The following is an 18,870-nucleotide window of genomic DNA, read 5'->3' as shown; positions in this document are numbered from 1 at the left end:
AACTGGCTGAGCAGTTGTTTTGTAATTGTCACATGAAAGTAAAGCCATTTTAGGGCAGCCTTTTCATTACTAATTAGGATTTAAAATATTTTAATAACTTGTTTTTACATGAAAAAATTCTGATGAGGCCACTTGTGAGAGAATCATGGGCATTTGCTGGTCTATATCTGGGACAAATTCACTATCAGCCTAAGTTCACAGAACAGTGATAGTGGCACTGCACTCAGCGACACACTTTGTTCTGTAAGTTCAGTTCCTTGGTCTTCATGTACTTCTTTAGAGGTTTACCCTTTAAAATAAAAAAAAAAAAAAAAGAACGGTCATTGCAAAACTTGGTTGAAAGGATTAGTTAAACATTGGGCAACTGAGGATTAACAATACATGTTAACCAAAAGAACCCTTTTTTCCAGTTGTATGGTGCCATGGAACAGTTACAGCAAGATATTTCTGCCCTGTTCTTTCTTCCTCCCAAATGACTTCAGAATTGATTTTTCCATGGTTATTCTGTTTCAATTTTTCATTATTATTTTTTAAATATGGATCTTACTCCTTTCTTGGTTTTATGAATGCAAGAGGGAAAAATATGCATTTTCTTCAAAAAAAATTTGTCTCATTTTTAATGCAAATTACAACAAAAGAACCTTTATTAACACTCCATTATCTGAACTGAAAGAGGTCCAGAATACCACAGTGTCCTGGTTTCAGCTGGGATAGAGGTAATTTTCTTCCTAGAAGCTGGTATAATGCTGTGTTTTGGATTTAGGATGAGAATAATGTTGATAACACACTGATGTTTTTAGTCATTGCCAAGCAGTCAAGGACTTTTCAGCTTCTCATACTGCCCTGCCTATGAGCAGGTGGGGAGTGCCCAAAAAGCTGGGAGGGGACACGGCCAGGACAGCTGACCCAAACTGGCCAAAGGGATATTCCATATCATATGACGTCATGCTCAGTATATAACTGAGGGAATTGGCTGGGAGGCACTGTGGCTCAGGAGCTAGGTGAGCATCAGTTCCGGGCGGTGAGCAATTGTGCTGTGCATCATTTGTTTTGTATATTCTTTTATCATTACTATTATTATTATTCTCTTTCTTTCCTGTCCTGTTAAATTATCCTTATCCCAATCCAGAAGTTTTACCTTTTTCTTTTTGATTCTCTCTCCCATCCCACTGGGGCTGGAGGCGTGAACAAACAGCTGTATGGTTGTTTTAGCTGCCTGCCAGGTTATACCATGACACATAGGTAATGGAAAAATCTGGGAAACGTAAGTGCTAGTTAACCACAGATCCAGCATAAGTGTAACTTGGTCAGTGCTGACACAGAGCTCATAAGCTTGTCCGGAGCAAGTTGAGAGCTCATACAGCACACGTCAAAAATGCCCCTGCATTGTGTCTTGCTGGTAGCAGACCCTTAAGGTATCTGTAGGTTTAGATGGAGAAGTAGTTGTCAGAAAGCATCATGCCAACAATAAGAAAAGCATGTGCTGAGAAGGTAAAGCATGGAAATCTCCTAAGGACTGGAAGTCTGAGAGTCCTGCTGAATATGTACCAAGGTCCCTGCTCCAAGAGGGGCTGGGACACACCTCTTGATCTGTGCTGGCACTGTGTCCTCCCTCAGTGCTATGTAGGAAGCCAAAATTCCCTCTCATGGTGTGAGGAGGTGTGGAAGCAGGTCAGTAATGGCCAGCATGACGTTCAGAAGGTCTGATACTGAGGGAGAAAGTACCGAATGGCTGTGTCTCTGCTCAGTGTTTCCAGCTCCTTGATTCTGCACAAAGGCAACCCAGATGTACTGTGATGAAACGTCCGGCCTGTGCTGGGTGCACAAGCAACAGTACTGTCCCAGGACCTAAAGTGGGCATGGGAGAGGTACATCCTCCTCCATGAAGCTCTGTGCCTCGGCTAAGTACCGAAATGAGATGCTACTTTGAAAAAGCCTAGGCAGCGGGCAAAAGAAATATTTTGTATAAGCCAGTAGGCATTTCAAGGATGTGTCAGTGGTACATGCTTAGCTAAGTGCATCAAGACTTGCCATGTATTTTTATTAATTCATTATGGTTGATCTAGTTATATAGACAGGAAATGGCAATAGATTAGCTCCTGGAGAGTGTTTCATATGGGATTATGTTTAATGCTGAAATTCCCATCAAACTCTTAACTTTTAAAATACCGATAACACAGTACATACTGTGCACTTTTTTGAACACTTGAGCAATCCATTCCCAGCAACACACTCAGAGCCCTAATAATCAAGATTGCATTTAGAGAAGCTTAATTTTCATGCTATTAATCTCTCCAGTGGTAAGAGTAATTATTCAGTATTCACCAAGAAGCAATCCCATAACATGCACAGGGTGCCAGTATGTTAGCATGGTTTGAATGACCACATAATGAGAAGAAATGTTTCTCTCTCATCAGCAAATTATTATGCAGGTCCTTAAAAAGACTGTGAATTGTATTTGCTGGATATAAAACTCTCTCTGCTATAAGGATCATGTAATTTCTCTTTACCCCAAATGACCTCCAGAGCTTCCTGTCTTCATTAGTATTGTCTTTAAGGTCTCCCTTCCAAGACTACCTTTCCTCTTATGACTTATTTCTTTTTTTTCACCACACACCTTTCTCCAGCACTCCATTCTGCTGAGGAATTTTACCATTATACCTATTTCTTATTCCTCTTGTCTCATCTGAAGCCTTTTTAAACAACTCTTCCTGTGTATTGTGTAGCCCCCTTCAGATGGGTAAGGCAGAAAGGCAGTTTTTGAATAAGGTAAGAACCACTAAATGCTAACTAATAACTGTGTCTTTGTTTCAATTTCCAGGAAGGAAAGATACCCTTCTTTACTGTGACTTTTCTTTAAAGATGATGCATCCAATTAATACCTTCCATTGAAAAAGGTGAAAAAATAAAAATGGTGTCTTAGATAACACGTCCTCTATCTGTAAGTGACTAAACCTACAACCTAAAGGTTGTATGTGCCTGCCTTATTAATCATGTATCTCACTGTCTCTTGTGTGTGTTTCCTTCTGCAGTCTCCTGTCACATATTTTGATTCTCCTGAAGATAAGAAACATCTATTTTTACTGTATCTAATACATCCTGAATCATGATTCAGGCTTGCAGAAACTTCTGTAATACATTTCATAAAATAACAATAAACAAAATAAGTACTAGATTTGGGAAATATTGCAACATGAGAACAGTCTGTACTGTTTTTGAGAATTTGCCCTCTGCACCTGATAAGCAAATGGATACTCTGACTTGGACGTTTGTTCAGCCACTGTAAATGTGAGAAGTTAGCTAACACATGAAGCTTAGATACGATACTGTGGCCACTCAATGCTAACTGCCATAGGGATCTTTTCTCTCCTTCTGCCATGTAACTTCAACAAGCAGCTGTGGTGCCTGCCCTTGACTGCAAAGGCTATCTGACTGCTGTTTCTTGCTCACTTGCCTAATGCTTCTAAATATATAGATTATGATTATATATTCCATAATTATGGAATTAATTCTATTTAATTCCATAATTAAATGGCATTGTAATTATTATTCCATCATTCCATCAGTCTATCCTCCAGTTGGTCCACCTCTCTCCGCATGAACTTTGACTATTCCTAATTCTTCTTCCCCATGTGCACTCTCAACTGCTTTTTCACCAGCTCCTTCAACTCCAAGTTGAAGTCAAGTCCTCCAGGTCAGGCAAACATATTTCCTCATCAAACGAGAATGAACTCATGTATGCAGTGTACCTGGACTCTCCTCTTGATTTTTTAAGGGGCACAACATAATAAATAAGCCAATGAATCACATTTGGAAGATGCCAAATTCCTGCTGTACAAGCATTCTTGAGGGCCTGAGGGTACTATTATATTTGCTTCAGAGTTTATGAAGATGTTGAGGAGCCAGGTTTTGAAAGAGGAATTATTAGCTGCAATGAGCCTGCCACCTCTGAGATGAATGTGAGTGATCCTATAGGAGTCAGTACTGCATGCACATTTTCTGGCTTCCCGGCATCCTCCAAAGGGAGCCAGACTCAGTGTCTCCCTTACCGAACAATGCGGTCTAGGATAATATAGTGTGAAAGGAAAGCTCATGGCATGCGCTGAGGAACCGAACCACCACAGCTGTAAATACTATCTTTGAGTCATACAAGCACACATCATACTCAGTGTAGGTGTGTTCTCTGGCTCTGAAGGCTGCACTGTCCTCAGAGAGTGCTCAGAGTTATGCTAATTCCTTGTACTGTGGCTATTACTATGACATATTTGTTTGTTTTAAAGAGATATTGTATGAACCGGAATTATTTATTTTGATCTCCAGGAAAGAAAATTGCTGCTGCTGTTGCATCTTTATGCTGAGAATTTCTCTCCACCACTGATGGGAAACACAAGTCTCCTTGGGCAGGTACTGCCTCAAGCTATGCACTGACCAGAGGAGCTGTCAGAGAAGATGACTGCTGTCAGTAGCTCTCTCTGTGCTTCACACCAGTTTACCGTATGAGAAGGGTGGCTCCTGGTAATCTGCACCTCAGTGAAGTTATGGAAAACCTCTTGACACAGTTTCCATTTCCAGAAGACAAGTGCCTCCTCTGTCCCCCAGCCTGGCCTGGCTACCATCCTGCCTTCTCTTGAATCCCCTGAGCTTAACCCTTCCTTCTCCAGCACTCCACCATTTATCTCACTTCATCTCTCATCAGCCTGCCTCTTTCAGCTCTCTCTCACATAAACTTTGACTCTTCTCTAGACCTCAAAATCGTTCAGCTTTTGCAGAGTGTGTATGCAGCTGTGTTCATGGTCAGATCCGAGCTCTGCCTGACAGCCAGTAAGACCAGGGTGAACGTTAATGAGTAAGCAATGAGGAAACCATTGAGTGTGACCTTCAATCCTAAGCTAACATGACAGTATAAACACAGTCTCAGTTATTGCTCATATGCTCTCTGCCCGTCTGAACAATCTCTCTCTTTTTCTCTCAGGCTCCCCCATTCCCCCTCACCAAACTTTCATTGCTTCCTCCACCATTCCTCACTCTCACTCTGTGATTGGAGACCTTTTAAGCAAGTTGAATAGAGGTATTCAAACAGTACAGAAAGGCCACTAAAAAGCACCTGGTCCTGAATGGCTTCACATACATTCATGCCATAATGAAGTTCAGAGTCTCTATTTGGATACCCAGAGGCCTCTGAAAATTTTAAATTAATCAGTCAATGATTCCTTAAAATTATTTCAGTACAGTCCTCAGTACTCACCTGTGTAAAAGAATTGTGAATTCCTGTCCCTAGTGTCACAATATTGGCCAGGCATCCTTCTATATGAATAACCAACAGATTAATCAGCTCTGGTTCCCAAAAATATTGACACAAGTGACCTTTGCACACTCACCCATGGCAGAGACAAAGTTAGAACCCAGAAGATGCCTCAAATCCTACTTCACTTACTTACTTACAGACAGTGAAGGAAAGCACTATTATACTAAACAGTTTTTAATTAAATAGTAAGGTTTCTGTGTCCTGCTTTGCCTTCACAAAGGGTTACCAAATTTCAGCACATTCCCCAGCCATTGCCATCACTCTTCATTCTGATAATTGTTTTGCAGGCAGGAAATCCCATGATTTATTAAATTACTTTTTAATGAACATATAATATCAACTAACAATAAATGAAACTAGAGAAGGCAAGAAGGAGCCATAATCACAGCCATCAACTCAGTCTAAAAGTGCCAATCCTGATGCTAATTTAATTTTGAGATTTAAAAAGATTACAGAAACTGTATTATATTAATTTCCATTTTTCACTGCCTCAGCAGTGAGTTAGCATTGGACAGATGGCATTATAACCAAAACAATTTTTTTGCCCCTTATTTATACTTCTTCCAGTAATTTACTTTATCATGCTATGGCATGTCTGAAGAAAACAAAAATCAGAATGTCTATTCGGATTCTAGAAGACTGGTCTCAATTAGGGCTTATATATAGCCATATAAATTTCTTTTCCTATGTTTTTTCAAAGAAATTACTTTTCAATATCTAGGTCTCAACAAAAACTTTAAGCTTTTCATCATTGTCCCCCAACAGCCCTCATCAGCCTGGTTTTCATGACGGACAACATGTCCTACTTGATGGATCAGGAAGAGATGGAATATCACAGAATAAATAAACTGAGCAATAGAGGATGACAGACCAACAAGAAATCCAACTAGAAATTGTATCAAGTCCATAACTGCATACTTGAGTTTTGATTTTCAGACAATTGTTGTGTTTAAGGTCAAAACTTTTGGTTTCCACTTTTACCCAAATGTTGGTATTTTCCAGTCAGCCCTACTCCCATCATGATACTCTGACTCCTGTTGCAAACCTCTCATCCAGACTGCATGATTTCTTTCTATTTTCAACTTTCATTAATTATATAAGAAATGCCGTAATGTTTCTAGACACTCAACCATTCTGTGACAGACAGACGGGGATTATACTAGCTGCTCTTTTCAAAGTTCAATAATTTTAGTAGGCTTACAATTCTTTTTCCTCTCCTTTTACAAACCTGGCCACCTGTGACAAAGAGGAAGTGTAACCAGCCATTCAAAATACAGTATGTTTTAGCATTTAGATTAGAGTAATGTGGTGCCCTTTTTATAAGCTTCTGAATACAGAAAAAACATGTTCTAACTGTACTGTGGTTTAGTGGGTACACGAAAGAACCAGAACTAATCCTAGTTCTGGTGAAGTGCAAGAATACCAGGGACAACAACCTAATGTAGTATTCACCAAGGTAGGTGGCCCACTGGATCAAGCAATACAAGTGAATTCTTTATTGAGAAGGAAAAGGAGAGGCAAGAAAACATAATCAACATTCAGGAATGTCTCTGGAGAAGGAGTAAGACACCTGGCATTTTAGAGGATGCAATGGAGGGAATAAAAATGTAGGCAGGAAAGACGACTAGGATGAGGAGACAGGCAGAGATTTATAAAATGGAATGGGAGATCTATAAAGTTTATGTAAGTGATTTTCAGGTTTCAGTTTCTAGAAAACCACGTCTGCAGCAAACATTTCCCAACAGTCTGCAACATCAAGCAGTTGGTATGGAAACTGAGATATGTAAGAGTATAACTTCAGAACACCACTGAGTCAGAGCAAAGACTCTCAGTACAGTATCCTGCATCCGACAGTGATTAATACCAGTTCATTAGAGAAAAAGCAGAAGAAAGACAACAGGTATAAAGTGACCTCTACCTACTGTGTACTTCCTGCAAATAGTTGTTTGGGAGGAAGGCCTTCCTGAGACAGAGGAAAGTTAATGGATCTGTATCTGATTCCCTTGTTAAATAGACTGTATTTGCTATCTGTAACAACAATTTCGTATTTTCATTCTGAATTGTAGAAAAATATACACCAGTTTAAATTTTATAACCTTCTGTCTGAAAATGTCAGGGGGAGCAGCCTCTATGTTTCATGAATATCAACTTTTTAGTCCATCTTACCATATGAAGCAGGCTTACCAAAAATGACAACTCTGATGGAGACTTCCAGAGCACTCCCACCATAAGAAGGGTCAGGTTTGATACCCTTCTTGTGCCTAACAACACAGGACTTCAAGTCTGGTCATGTTACCTTCTCCTCCTCTGGAGGAGTCTGGCTCACTCCTTCACCTAAGTGAGCTCAAAATCTTCTGAAGCATACTCACACTAGCCAACTCCCTCTTCTGTCCCTACATGACAGATAAAATGGCCAAGTGACTGGAAGCTCGTGCTGAGCTATGAAGAGGCAAGTGCTGCGTCAAAGGAGGAAATGAACACATAGTTTCATCTTTTTAACAAGTCATCCCTGCTATAGAAATACCTAAAATGAGTCCAGACTGGGAGCATGCAGAGAGATAACAATCTCTTATGATTATACTTTTCCTGGGGGAACTGGTGAATCTATATATACACACTACACTATGGTATACCTGGAATAAGAACATCCCAAACCATTCACTCTTCACCACCACCCTCACAAACAAAGCGCTTGGATAGATGTGACACCTGGTTGAGTTCAGCCTCCCTCCACTGCTGCCAGCAAAGCCTGTGTCGCGCTCAGTACACCTCTAAAAAGAGTCAGCTTCAATTCCCAATCACTTGTCTGGGTGAAAAGAAAAGTGAAGAGTCAAGTAAAACTGAATCACAAGTTAATCATGGTTTCCTGCTAAGTTACCTCTACTGCTAGTCTGCTGCAGGACATCAGAGACCTTTGCATATTAGCTGGCCATTCAAAGTCAATGATTCAAGATCTAGCAAAAATAGAAAGAATAATATTAAAAATTGGAAATAATTCTAAACCCATATTTTTCTCCCAAATCAGGTGATTTTTTCCATACTTTCAGCCATTGATTTTAACATGCCAACAAGCCCTGACTCTATGCGAGCAAGCTTCATCACCTCCTTCAATCATTGCTTTTAAAACATCATAGCTCACCACGGATTGTCTACTGCAATTTCTAGATAGGCTGATTTCCAATAGCATTAAAAAGGCAATCTAAGCAGCATGTTCCTCTCTTTACTGCTTTACCACTCCAGTGAAAAATTTGTCTTTTTTTTTCCTGCACTGAGCTTGAGGCTGTTAGGCCACTGAATGCTACACCAACTAGCATGACTTCCAACACCTCATAGGGAGTCACTTATGTCTGAGTGATTGTTTCAAAGCAAACAGTGCTGTAAGTGAGCGGTGCCCAGGCTCCCTGCAACGGCTGGCCACAGGACCTAACTCAACGCTTCCGCAGGCACACATACGCAGCACACACAGCAAAGCCCACTTGTCTAAAAAGAGTCATATTAATGGCACATACCCCTATCAGCTAAGTTGGCCACACACAATATGAGTCTTCTCCCTGCCATGGATGGAGCATTTCACCTTGCCATGGCTCACTCCTGACTGATGTCATTGTGAAGGCACCTCCATATGACCAGGGAATCACTATGGACCCAATAAACAGTGCTGGCACACTGGTCTCCATCACTACACTTCTGAGGCCCACAGCCTCTCCTGCTCCCCAGTCAGGTGACTTAACATCCATCTACAGACTGTGTGTTGGACACCTTGTGCCTTAACTACAATAAGTATCTCCACTCTCATCAGCATGAGAATTGGGACTTACTGAAAGAAAAAAAAAAAGATCATGTTCTTATAGAATTAGCTTTTTGAGCAAAGATGTATTCCCCTAGTGTACTGAGATCCATCATATTCCACCTAGCAAAAGATCGGCAAATCTGAATGTTGTCTTCCCATCACGAGCCAGGAATGCCATGGGATATGCATAGTAGTCAATGCCAACAGCGACTGGAGCAGACGGAGGTCTTACACCTTGATCCTGAGCATCTGCAAGCCCAATTGACTACAAATCTCATTTCTCATTTCTCATTTCTCCTTGGAAGTTTGACTTTTCCATGTGTCTGTACATAATTAAACACTCCTGATTTCAAATACAACAGTATAAAAATTGTTAGCCCATGCTAGATTCCTTTTATAGTAACCACCCTCAGATTTGGATAGCATTCTGAAAAATGGTAAGCTAAACAGTTTCAGCTATCTTTACAAATATAGTGAGAGGAAAAATGAAATGACATTTACAAGCAAGGGAGAATTTCCTTTTCAATAATTCCAGGAAAGGCTATTCTTATGGAGGGATTATAATACGAATAAGAAATGGTATAGACTTAACCCATTTTCATTACAGTCTTAAGACTGCAATTTTGTGGTTGTAATCTAATGTCATGCCTCTGCTGTTAGTAGATTTTCTCCAGAGTCCAGACAGAAGTAGACGTGTTCAGAAAGACCTCAGGAATATCCTGTTTTCCTGGCACCAATTTAAAATATAATTCTCATTAGATTGGTGCCTCTTTTTTATTCATAGGGGGTTTTCAGAATTAAATATACTTTACCTTCAAAAGGAATGCTGTTACCTTTGTTGTAAGTGACACAGAAGTGCCCTTTAGATCCTACTGCCAGAACCAACATTCATATCTCAATGTTTACATCTACCTACAAGTCTGATATTCAAAGAGGAAAGGAGTGCACCTTCATGTCCTCTGTATTCTTCATATCCAAAGTCAGCAGCAAGGATCCCCAAGCAAGACTGGGTCATCAGAACATCAGCTTTCAGAGACAGGGAACAGGTCTTTCTCTGTAGTCTGAATGGTGCCGAACACAACAGTCATGCCAAGTAAACACTAAACACTAATAGCAATGAGGAAACCACATACAAGTGTTGTGGCTTTTATTTGGTACATTTAATAAAACAATATATTTCCACAGATTTAAGGCTGTCTCCAAAACAACTCAAAACAAGGAGGCAGCTCCACGTCAGAGGGAGCACTGGAAGGTTACCCTGCTTTAAGAAAGCATGATGACTCTTAGCCCCTGTATCTAGAGGGGTACACTGGCTTCTAATGGTCATTGTGAGTGCCAGCTGCTTTCCCCTCCATACCCATCCCTCTGCTGCACAGAACAGAAGGGTTGACCCCCCTCTCTGCCCCCTCACTTTGTCCCTAGTGGGGCAATGGAAAGGGAGCAAGACTGGAACAAAACCTGCACCTCATACATATACAGCCCAATCTTCCTCAAACTCCCAAGCAGATTTTCAAATGAGGTGGCAGAGCAGTGTATCTGTTCAGTGCCAGGCAGAATTTTGCCCCTTGCTGATATATTTCTAGGTAGGATTTCTTACTGGGTTTGCTATTTTATTTTTCAAGCCAGTAGCAGATGGCTCACCAATCTGATTTCATCTGGCAATTCCTCTGCTCCTGTATTGCCTTCATGGACCACTCTATAGCCACAGTATGGGGCAGTTTCAGAGCTTTCTGATGCATAATTGTCACAGCTATTCAGAATCATAAAGTGAGATAGTGACAACAGCAAGCTATTTTAAGTTCTGGGCTTATTTCTATCCAAGGTTTTCTTCTACATTCAATTTCTTCCTAAGCTGTGAAGCATTCAAACTGCACTTTTCATATAGCTGAAAGCAGATTTGATTAATATGATTTCTTTGTGAAAATCTGAGCAGATTAAGGAGCAGTGATGTAGAGAACATATGCCTTTTCTCAACATGACATTCTTTAACGTTATACAGGGGTCTGCAGATCCTTCCAGTCATTATATTGTTCCCACTAGTGGTATCTAAATAGAGAAAAATCTATCATCAGGGAAGAATCCCATTTTTTTCATATTATAGTTTCAATCTCACGTGCAGGTCAACAAGTCTGCAGCTGTGTATCGATTTCATTCTGTAACTAGGCAGGAAAGGCCACATTTCAAGGGAGCATTTGCAGATTGTTTTTCCTTTGTGTTACGGGGTCTTTTTGTGATGGTCCCTTAGAAAAAAATTAAGATTGGCCAGATGACTTCTATGCGCAGTGAAGCAAAATGCCAAATAAATATGTTTACAGGCACATCAGTTAACTGTTCTCTCTCTGTGTACCCCAGAGTGTTACTAACCACAGAAACACTTTCCAAAATCAGTGGGGGGAAAAAAATCGGTCTGATATTGATTGAATATGGTTTCTCATCTGTCTCATGACCTTTTCCATCATATATAATTAGAAATGGAAAGGTCTTAGCTGCATGCTTGCAGTACCCTCCAGAATACAGATAGAAGGTTTGGTTCAGTGCTGAGATACAATGAAGGCACGCGGTCCACGGATTCTAGGACATGGCAGCATCAGTATTTGGTCCTCAGAATAGGAAATACAAGTCATACCATCACTTTCAAGCCAATGCAATATAGTACCAGTAGGTATCTTAAATGTATTAGTGTAACATCTTGGATTGGATTGTGCATCGTAGAGGATGCATATGGTTTGCAACTATGAACAGCACAGGAACACATCAAACCTGTCAATTTTATGATACAACCTTTGTAACTTGCTGCTGCAGGGATGTTTCTGTGTGAAACAGTCAACATGATTTGCTAACCAGTGGTTAAGGAGATGATTATGATGCCTGTTTCTGAAAGCATTTATATGAATCCCTTGTGGTGAGTCAAGCTGCTGTTTCTGAAAGTCTAAAACCTTAAGCAGCCATATTGACCATAGGCTCTTTGCAAGGTAAGTGCAACAGCATTTCTGATTTTGATACCAACACTTCCTGGCTTTTGGCTGGATTTAGAAATTTTGCATGAATGCCATTGTGAACTGACCTGACCCCGTATATACATACAGATTTATACCACAGAAACGTATGTCTTTCCCAATGTGAAAAGCGGAGATGTTGATTGTGGGATCATCATAGAAAAGTTTAATATATTTCACTTTTGGATACAGCTCTGTTTCCACTTACATGTGAAAGCATTCTAGCAAAGGACCAGAAAAGCTGTTATTGGAAATCAGTGCTTTGAGATGGATGCTTTCTTCCTGTACAGGGTAGGCTTGTAGCTCAGCAGAGTGTGTTCGTTGGCTCACTGTAGCTCCTGTGCAAAACTGCTTAAGAGACCAGTTAAGGATGGGTAAAATAGATCTTTGGTATTTAGGATGCTGGATTAGTTCAGATGATAAGCAGCTGTCACCCTCTTATGGTTGGTTGCTGGTATTTGTGTGGTTTCCAATGGACAGCTGCCCATACTGCACAGGATACACCTGAAATTGGCACAGACCCAGAGGAGAAGCCATTCCAGAGCCCACAGGATGGGTGGCTGAAGAGACTGACCCAGTCTTTGAGACTGTCATCCCCTTTAGAAACCTTTTCCCATAATCTGCATGAGTCCATGGACTACAGGAGCATGACATCTGACTGAGAGTATCTGCCAATGCCATGCCTTTCAAAAATCATACACACACCAACACTTTTTTTTAAAACAGCTGACATTCTGTCCTGATTTCAGATACCTGCTCAAACCTCTGAGGACTCTGATTAAGTGGTTTGTAAAATGTAAAATCTCTCCCACTCAACCAGACCATTTCAACTCCCTGCTTTGGTTCCTGGCTTTTAAGCAGGCCCTGTTTCTGTTCTAAGAGAACAGTTTTATTGAATCCCCATAAATAAGAGACTTGAACATTTAGTGGTACGCAATTGCCTCGGTTGTGAATTAATGCAATATAATTTCTTTTGGCATCATTATAAATTATTTCAAACACAGCTGTGAACTGAAATGACATTTCACAACAGAGCATATGCAGGTAGTACTCTAGATAAAGTTCTTCAAATCGTTTTCACCAGGAATATATCTGGATAGTAATACAATAATATGAGTATCAGATTGCCAGCAAAGAACGCTTTTTCAGTGAGGATGAAACATATATGAGTGATGAATCATCAGACCTATAAAAACAAAAAAATTCCCTCAAAAACAGCAAAAAAGAAAAACCTGCTTTAGTGTTGTTTGTAAAGCCCCAATCTTCTTATAAAGGAAAAAAAAAAATGGTTTTCTTGCAAAAGCCATGATACAATGCCACCTTCTGGTTAAAATGTGAAGAAAAATATACCACCTTTATAGTGAACATTTTTATCTGTTCTCTCATGTGCTTAACTAGATCATTTTGTGTATGCCTCACAATAATCATACAGTCGATTGCTTAGACTGGTTTCTTTGGCAGATCACAGTATCTCCACTACTGCACTTTCTGGAGCAGTCCAGCCCGGACTAAAACCAGCTAAAGTTCAGTGCGGGTTTGCATCTTAAGACAAGAATCTCTCTATTTCATATGCTAGCAATGGGTTTTGGCTTCCAATTTTAATGCTCTTACTTTTCATAGACTATCTGATTTTTTAATAACGTTTCCCTGTTCAAAGATTTAATAACTTCGGCAGCAAAAAATGTTTTAAAATTAGGCCTTTGTGAATTTTCTCTTGAGAGCCTCATGTGTTATTGGAGTCATATAGCTACAAACTCTTGACTGTGCAACACGCAGAGACATTTTCATAACAGCTTGGAGATAAGAAAGATTTAAATATTTTCCAGTTTAACCAAAATAAGAATCATTTGCCACTAGGGAAGCTAGCAGCTCTTTTAAGATACATTCAATACCCCACTCCTCCAGTCCTTTTGAACTGCCAAGCACTTTAAAATAGTGACAGGATCAAGGTAAAGATAGTACTTATTAAAGTTAATAGTTGGAAGAGACCCTGGACACATACAGTTTTCAAATATCAAATTTTTCTGATAGCCTTCAATCCAGTGCCAGATTTTGGCTATTCCCTTCCACTTTTGAAGAAACTCTAGGACTAACTCCAAGATAGATAATGAATTTTTCCCTAAAACCTTCAGCTATTCCAGGATCATTTTATAAGGAGAGCACCCCCCTTGTGTATCAGTTCAGCGTCCCATCCCTTCACTCCCAAGCTGCATGGTCCCATAGCACACCGTGGTCTCCAGAAATCCTCTCTACGAAGACAAGGGTTGGTGGTGTTTACCACTTCTGATTCACCAGCTCATTTCGGAATCCCGCTTGCCTTATCCATATTCTCTGTACACACCACGTGAAGGGGAAAGTGGGAGAGGTGTGCAGGGAGAGGCAGCTGCCACTGCTCCAGAGAAGTATTGCAGGGAAGCTCCACAAATACACCAGTATGATCCAGCCCACAGTTATTGCAACATATTTCTACAGCTTTAGACTTACAAATATCAGAATTTCCTCTGACGGGTAGTAAATTCCCAAACAAGAATCTGAGCTCTTTATATGATATGAGAATAAAGCTGATCAATGGAGAGAATTATTGTATTGTAAAACTACAGCAATGAAGGCACTGTGACAATTACTGGCTATTTATTCAACTGATTTTCCTTGAGGAATTTTAATGAGGATTTCACACTCCATAACCACATGCTTTGGATTCTGTCAGTAAAAATGTTAAATGCTTCTGTTAAAGTAATGTGACACTGCTTTTACTGCACTACTCCTTGCAGAGGAATGATATTTTAGGGAGATGAGAGCATGGCCACTTTTTTTCAGACATCCTGGGAATGTTTTCAATTACGTTTTAATTTTTAAGAAGGGTAACATGGAAGACCCAGGGAACTACAGGCTGGTCAGTCTCACCTCCGTGCCTGGCAAGATCATGGAGCAGACCCTCCTGGAGACTATGCTCAGACACATGGGAGATAAGGAGGTGATTGGTGACAGCCAACACAGCTTCACTAAGGGCAAATCATGCCTGACAAACTTGGTGGCCTTCTATGGTGGGGTTAGAGCGTTGGTGGATAAGGGAAGGGCAGCTGACATCATCTACCTGGACTTGTGCAAGGCATTTGACACTGTCCCGCACAACATCCTTGTCTCTAAATTGGAGAGACATGGATTCGATGGATGGACCACTTGGTCGATAAGGAATTGGCTGCATGGTCGCACTCAAAGAGTTGTGGTCAACGGCTCAATGTCCAAGTGGAGAACAGTCATGAGTGGCGTCCCTCAGGGGTTGGTACTGGGACCGGCACTGTTCAACATCTTTGTCAGCAACATGGACAGTGGGATCGAGTGCACCCTCAGCAAGTTTGCCGACGACACCAAGCTGTGTGGTGTGGTCGACACGCTGGAGGGAAGGGATGCCATCCAGAGGGACCTTGACAGGCTGGACAAGTGGGCCCGTGCGAACCGCATGAAGTTCAACAAGGCCAAGTGCAAGGTCCTGCACGTGGGTCAGCACAATCGCAAGCACAGCTACAGGCTGGGCGAGGAATGGATTGAAAGCAGCCCCAAGGAGAACGACTTGGGGGTATTGATTGATGAGAAGCTCCACATGAGCCGGCAGTGTGCGCTTGCAGCCCAGAAAGCCAACCGTGTCTTGGGCTGCCTCAAAAGAAGTGTGACCAGCAGGTCGAGGGAGGTGATCAAGCCCCTCTACTCCGCTCTTGTGAGAGCCCACCTGGAGTACTGCGTCCAGCTCTGGGGGCCCCAGTACAAGAAAGACATGGAGCTGTTGGAGAGAGTCCAGAGGAGGGCCACAAAGCTGATCAGAGGGCTGGAGCACCTCTCCTGTGAGGAGAGGCTGAGAGAGTTGGGATTGTTCAGCCTGGAGAAGAGAAGGCTCCGGGGAGATCTAATTGTGGCTTACCAGTACCTGAAGGGGCCTACAGGAAAGCTGGTGAGGGACTGTTTATGCGGGATTGTAGTGACAGGACAAGGGATAATGGGTTCAAGCTGAAGGAGGGTCGATTTAGATTAGATGTTAGCAAGAAATTCTTTACTGTGAGGGTGGTGAGGTACTGGAACAGGTTGCCCAGAGAGGCTGTGGATGCCCCCTCCCTGGAAGTGTTTAAGACCAGGTTGGATGGGGATTTGGGCAATGTGGTCTAGTGGAGGGTGTCCCTGCCCGTGGCAGGGGGGTTGGAACTAGATGATCTTTAAGGTCCCTTCCAACCCAAACCTTTCTATGATTCTATGATTCTATGATATTTTATGTTGTGGCTGAATCCCTCAGTATGCCACTGAACCCAGAGAAAAATGGCAATGCCAGCCCCATAGTGGAACAGTTGTGGAAATTCCTTCAACTTTCCATGTGTAAGTTTCCCTGTGCTCTCCATGTAGCTGGCAGCAACATTGTGCGTAACGCACATGGAGAGCTTATGGTGGGATTAAAAGTGGCGAAATCCATCAATTTTATACATAAATTTCCAAAGTTAAACTTACATTTTCAGTTATGGCCATCACATGTTATTGATTGTTATGATTACAGAAACATTAAGCTTTTGGTTCCCAATGCTTAGATTTAACCTCATGACTATGGCAGTGGGATCTGAATAAGAAAAGGATCAATTAAGAGTTTGGAAACTCACTTTATATTCTTCACTCAGCCACCGATCTACACCATAATTTTCAGAGGCTTCATTTTTCTATGCTCTTCCACTCTTGTCTTGCAGATTGTAAGTAATGTTTTCAGAAAAGACTGTCTCTCATTATGTGCTTCAACTATGCCTTTTTTAATGAGGTGCCAAAGTCATTGAAGCCTCTAAGCTTAACTATACTATACATAATAACATAATAACCCATAATGCATAGAAATCATCCTTCACAAACTGAAAATTAGAGTTTGTTATTCCAAATTGCCATTACTTTCCTGTGCTTCTGACACAGGCTGCTCTGCAGTTGTTCATGGACAAGTCCCAGAATTTTCAGACAACATGGCAGTGTTTAAAATGCAAAATCTTTCAGGTAATCTGCACTAAATCATTCATTACTGCGGTCATTTAAGTATTTCCATGTATATGGAATAGTCTGCTTTTTCTGCTTGGATGTTTAAGGTAAATAATCACAAAAAAGTAAGTAGACCTGTGTGACCTCCTTGAACACAACAATATACATTTAGTTTTAAGCAATTAGTGTTTCCATAGATGCTTATGCCAGACCACTGCAATTTATAGCTCTGTGAAGCAGAACTGAAATTTCAAGTTGAGGCTCTAAATTCCTTCTTGGTGTAATTCTACAACATTTTATGAGATTACACCAGAAATTAATATAGCTCAGCAACAGAAAATTACGATCTGCCACTTTGGATTTGGAAATGTGTTGTGAAAGGAAAATGTCTTTCATATTGCAGACTTTAATGTCTCTCAGTCATGGTAACTAAAGTCTTGATTGCACAGACATTTCATGTGAATGGTTCTTCCTCATTCAGTCAGTGCCACTGATACCAGTTAGATAACTGGGTAAAAACAACTCAAGGGAATAAAACCTGCAATATTTCTCCACATCAGCAATAGGCCATACTTTTAAAAAAAGGATATCAGGGAAGCATCACAAACTAAAATAGGTGTGGGTGTTTGGTTGAAGAGACTCTACACCATTGAAAAGAGGAGAAAAAGAAAAGTGAAAATTCTGAACTTTGGTAAGGGCTGAAAGGGAAATCACAATGACCAACAATGAAGTAATTAAAAATGCAAAGACTATAAAGAGCAAGAACTGTCAAAGTAGATGATGATTAAACATGGCAATATGTATTTTGGAGCAGTTATGAATGAGTCTAAAACTGAGTAAACTTCCTGGTGTAAACTATAATGGTGGTTCAGAAGCTTTACAGGAATCCAAGATCTCCAAATCTCTCTCTAGAAGTTGTGCTGCATTTAAAGGGAAGCTCAGCACCCTGCCAAAGGTTGATAAACTCTAAAGCTAAACCTGGGTGAAGACCTCATGCAAGTATAAACTACACACATCACGGAAAGCAGCATAGGATTGGGGCCTTTTAATTATAAATTGCTTAGACCAGATATAAATTGCGTCTGCTTTCCTTTGGGAAGTAGCTGTCACTCTGTTGGCACAATAAAATGGCAATCAGTAATAGCAATGGTTTTAGGTATTGGTTATCTAGGCAAATACCTCCAGCTTTTCTACAAGGAAAATACATGTTGCTACATTCCCATGCATGGCATAGCAGAGGCCAAGGGACCAGCGCTCTCTGTAGCTCTAATCTCAGTGACCGCATTCATGCATGTAAATGAGCAGGCTATGGGATGAAGCACTGCCCTGCCCACAGAGAGGGTGCAAAACACACTCCTGGCCTGGGCATGACCCAAGCGATAGGGGGCTGGAAACAGGATGGCAGGAGTGAAGCCACCCTGTCTTGAGTGGGAAGAGAGTGGGTGCAATGTGTGCAATGCCATTTGGTCTTGGGGTGAAAGGATGGGTTTTGGTCTATTTTATGTACTAACCACGGGGGTTTCTGTGGGTGAAAACCATCTCTAATTAGCAAAGCAACATACCAGCAGTAAACCAATGCAGTATCCAGCCTACAGCAGTGACTGACATCTGCTGCTCCAAAGGGAGGTGGAAAAGGGGACTGGGCTCAGCCAGAAGTACCATGCACTTGTATGGGGGAGAGAATGTCCTTGCTAATGATGTCTATGGGGACTGACGTGTTCCCTGGGCTTACGCCACCTCATGTACCTCGCAGGTATCTAGCTAGGAGAAAAAGGATGACAGCT

The 18,870-nt window shown here is 41.2% G+C and overlaps 1 long non-coding RNA gene across 1 annotated transcript; it reads left to right on the top strand.

Moving 5' to 3' along the window:
* The first annotated feature begins 440 nt into the window (after positions 1-440).
* Positions 441-5,553, top strand: LOC129202983 (uncharacterized). The gene is made up of 3 exons (XR_008575884.1): positions 441-716; positions 2,822-2,897; positions 4,321-5,553. It is a non-coding gene; the product is annotated as an uncharacterized LOC129202983 (long non-coding RNA).
* The last annotated feature ends 13,317 nt before the right edge of the window (positions 5,554-18,870 follow it).

Source organism: Grus americana, chromosome 2, assembly GCF_028858705.1.
Source record: "Grus americana isolate bGruAme1 chromosome 2, bGruAme1.mat, whole genome shotgun sequence".
NCBI classification, from domain to species: Eukaryota; Metazoa; Chordata; class Aves; order Gruiformes; family Gruidae; genus Grus; species Grus americana.
This window is presented reverse-complemented; position numbering and strand designations above follow the sequence as displayed.